The sequence below is a fragment of the Vombatus ursinus genome, unplaced genomic scaffold (genome assembly GCF_900497805.2).
Source record: "Vombatus ursinus unplaced genomic scaffold, bare-nosed wombat genome assembly UNPS02014832.1, whole genome shotgun sequence".
In the NCBI taxonomy this organism is placed as follows: Eukaryota; Metazoa; Chordata; class Mammalia; order Diprotodontia; family Vombatidae; genus Vombatus; species Vombatus ursinus.
This window is the reverse complement of record NW_020954610.1, coordinates 54,273,092-54,277,402: the sequence shown is the minus strand read 5'-3', so window position 1 is coordinate 54,277,402 and position 4,311 is coordinate 54,273,092.

The following is a 4,311-nucleotide window of genomic DNA, read 5'->3' as shown; positions in this document are numbered from 1 at the left end:
TCTTCTTCTTCTTCTTCTTCTTCTTCTTCTTCTTCTTCTTCTTCTTCGGGGAGCTAGGCAATGGGGTTAAGTGACTTGCCCAGGGTCACACAGCTAGCAAGTGTCAAGTGTCTGAGGCCAGACATAAACTCAGGTCCTCCTGACTCCAGGGCTGGTGCTCCTTCCACTGCGCCACCCCATGCCCCATGAACTCAAGTCTTCTTGACTCCAGGCCCAGCACTCTATCCATTGTACCACCTACCTAGCTGCCTCAAACTATCATGCTGCCTTCATAATAGAGATTCAGATTCTTCTATCCCTGCCATCAACTTACTGTTTGATCTTTGATGTACCTCCATTCATCCAGATGGGAACTGGAGGTGATAGCCTATTTCTAGGACTTTAATTATTACCGAAATTGAATATTTGGCAGGGAAAATATCATACAAGATAAGTTCTCCCCAGAAAGCAATGAATGACCTTCCATGCTGGGCCTCTGGATCATACTCACCATAAGATGGCATTGGTTGTTGTCCTTCGTTCTCAAAGAGAACCAAAATGATGTCACTGTGTTAGAGTCAAGTTACAGTGTGTCTGACTGTGGCTGATCAGACAAGATGGCCATGCGACCTTAGCAATAAGCAGTGAATCCCTCCATAGAAAAGTCATTCTCCACGTTGTTCACCCATTGAACCTCTCACCCTCACTGTCATATTTCCTATAATAACATTAATTCTCAAAGGATGACCTGTGAGTGTCCTCAAAGGGAGCTGTGACCTCATCATGTAGAATTGTTTATCATAGTCATAATTTGATTTTCCAGATACTTTGCTGTATCTTAGATCTGGAAGTGACCTTGGTGGGGCAGCTAGGTGGCACAATGGATAGAACATGGGTTCTGGAATCAGGAGGGTGTGAGTTCAAATATGACCTCAGACATTTGATGCTTAACTAGGTGTGTGACCCTGGATGAGTCACTTAACCCCGATGCCTCACCAAAAAAAAAAAAGTGGAAGTGACTTTGGTGATCTTTTAATCAAATCCCCTCCTTTTAGATGAGAAGACCATGGGAGGGTTTAGGCAATGTCTTGTCTAAGTTAACCCAGCAATTTAGTGGGGGAAATTAGAACCCAGGTCTCCTGCTGGGGAGTGGAGAAGTAGATAGAATGCTAGATTTCTAGTCAGAAATACCTAGGTTCCAATCCTGACCCAAGCACTTTTATGTGATCCTAGGCAAGTAAATCAACCTCTCTGTGCCTCAATATTTCCATCTGTAAAATGAAGGAGTTAACCTCAATGGCCTCCAAGATCATTAAATATATTATATTATAATATAGGATATATATTAAATGTATGATCCTGACTACCAAGCCATTGCTCTTTCCAATCCAGTGTGCTGCCTGCGCCCTCTGCTGGTGATATGCCTCTCTTATCCTACACTGCCTGAGGTGAACCATGGCTTAGTTATTGATTCTGAATGTTCTGAACTCCGCATTCTCTTCATCACATCTATTTGTTCTGTCTCACCCCCTCCCATACCTCCCAATGCAGCAATCCAACACACTGATCTTAGTTTCAGGTTGCTCCCTTAGTTGAGGATGAGGCTTATTTTCACCGACCCTAGAGAGTACTCCAATTTCAGTTAATCCCCCAGTATCACTCCTCAAGAAGGACAAGGGGCAGGGTGGTATATAGTAGGCACCCAGAGCTAAAAGTCATAGGTTCAAAACTTTGCTTTGACATCTATTGTGTATATAGACAAGAGCAAGTGACTTCAACCCTTTAAGACTCAGTTTCTCATCTATATAATGGAAATAATGATACGCTGTCAAAGGAAGTCAAAGACAAAAAGATCCCCTTTGTGGTAGGAAAGAACTATAAACAAAATTGATACGTGTCAATTGAGGAATGACGGTAAATTGGGGTATATAAGTCAGTCAACAAGCATTAAGCACCTACTATGTGCCAGGCACAGGCATGCAATATAAAGATTACATATGATTGTGATGAAATACTACTGTGCTATAAAAAATGATGAACTCAATGATCTTAGAAAACCATGACTAGACTTGCACAAAATAATGAAGAGAGAAATGAGCAGAACCAAGAGGACATTGCATACAGCAACAGCAATATTGTTCTAAGAATGGTTTTGAGCAAATAAGTCATTTTGACTATTATTAATACCTAGATTAACTACAAAGGATATATGAAGGAAGACGCTTTCTGCATCCAGAGAAAGATCTGACAAATGAAGCATGTATAAAATGATTTTACATATATATGTGTATATATACATATACATGTATATTTGTGTCTAAGCCATCTCTTGGAGGGGGAGAAAAAAACAAAAGAAATTTTCATGATAACTTTATTATATATTTAAAAGGAATAGCAAGTTATAAATAATAGATTTGTGGTTTCATGGGCAATCATCTTTTTTATTATACTATGTTATGGAAATGCTTGCTTTATTCCATAAATTACACATGTTATGAAGGTAAAATTAGCGAACCTTGGCAGTGGACTGGATATGGGGGTTAGGGAGGAGGTGGTGTTAAAGAGAGTGAGGAGCTGAGGATGACAAGTAGTATGTAAGCCTGAAGGATGATGATACCCTCAACAGTAACAGAGAATTTGGGAATGTGCAGGGGAGTAGACTCTGTGAGGAAAGTTAAGGCATTCAGTCTTAGACATGTTGAGTGTAAGATGTCTATAGGACATTCAGTTTGAGACATCCAATAGACAGTTGGAGATGTGAGACTGGAGTTCAGGAGAGAAGTTAGGATTGGATAAGTAGATTTGAGAATCATCAGTATAAAGATGACAATTGAAGCCATGAGAACTAAAGAGATCAGAAAAAAGAAAAGAGAGCAAGAAGAGAAGTAGGCCTGGGACAGAGCCATGGAGAATGCCCAGGATTATCAGACATGCTAATGCATAGAAACAATGATAGCTTTAGAGTAAGAAATAGAGATGGAGGATTGAGGTGAATGGGAATTAGGGAATAAGCAGTGGGAAACTGGGAATGGAGTTTGAATGATGAGCACCAAGGGTTTAAAATCACTGGTATGGGGAGGATATGATCTGGAGGAGTTTGTTAATCACTGAGAAGAGTTGAGATAGATTTTCATTTTTCATAGGGGTTTGAATGAATATAGTGCAACTTAAGAAATAAAGAATATGAAGATTTCAAAAAAGAGTAAAGGAAGATGTATATAAACTTATGCAAAGTAAAAACAGAACAAATCAAACAACATATATAACAAGAAGAACAAAAAAAACAGAATTCTGCGTAATAATAATAAAATAGCTAATATGTATTACGTTTTGGCACAGTGGGTAGAGTGCTGGGTCTGGAATCAGGAAAATGCATCTTCCTGAGTTCAAATCTGGCCTCAGGCACTTACTAGCTGTGTGACCCTGGTCAAGTCACTTAACCTTGTTAGCCTCAATTTCCTCATCTGTAAAAAGAGCTGGAGAAGGAAATGGCAAACCACTCCACCCTATCTCTGCCAAGAAAATCCCAAATGGGGTCACAAAGAGTTATACACAACTGAAAAATTACTTGAAAAAGTGTGTCTTAAGATTTGCAATGCACTTTATCTATGTTATCTCGTTATAATGACCAAGAAGCTTGGCCCTGGAGAAGATTTGAAAGAATGTGCATTATCCCTCTCTTCTTTAAAGAGGAGGGGAACTATGATTATGGAGTTTCATATTGTCGGATTCAATTGATATGTTGGCTAGTTTTGATGAACTGGTTTTTTTTTTCCTTTTATATTCTGTTATAAGAGATGACTCGCTGGATGGGCAGGAGAGAAATATGCTCAGAAGCGAATGTAAGTTAAAAATTAATAAAAAGTTTTTTATATTTACCATGATATAGAAATATGAATTATTGATTACTTTCTGACAGTTATGGTGGGGTAGTTTTTACACTGGTATGTAGGATTAGATAGAGTAAATGGTCCATAGAATCTTTGCTGAAGTGGTCCATGAATCCAAAAAGTTTAACAAAATAAGTGTTCTGGAATAGATGAAAACTATTACTTCCTCATCTTTATGATTTACTGCTCTGGGTTTCAGTCTTGCTTTATCCCATCCTGTACAACATTCTTAAAGACAGATTGTAAAATAATAGCCTTTATCTTCTTTAGTGAGTGAGCCCAAGGGATATTATCAATGACTGGGCATCATATGAACATATCTATCCCACAAGGAAAAGATCCCAAATCAGAGAAGGTTGCTAATATAGTGAAGGACAGGGGAAAAAATCCAAAGTGACCCCACAAATTGAAGAAATGGTCTCACAGCCACAAAGGACAATAA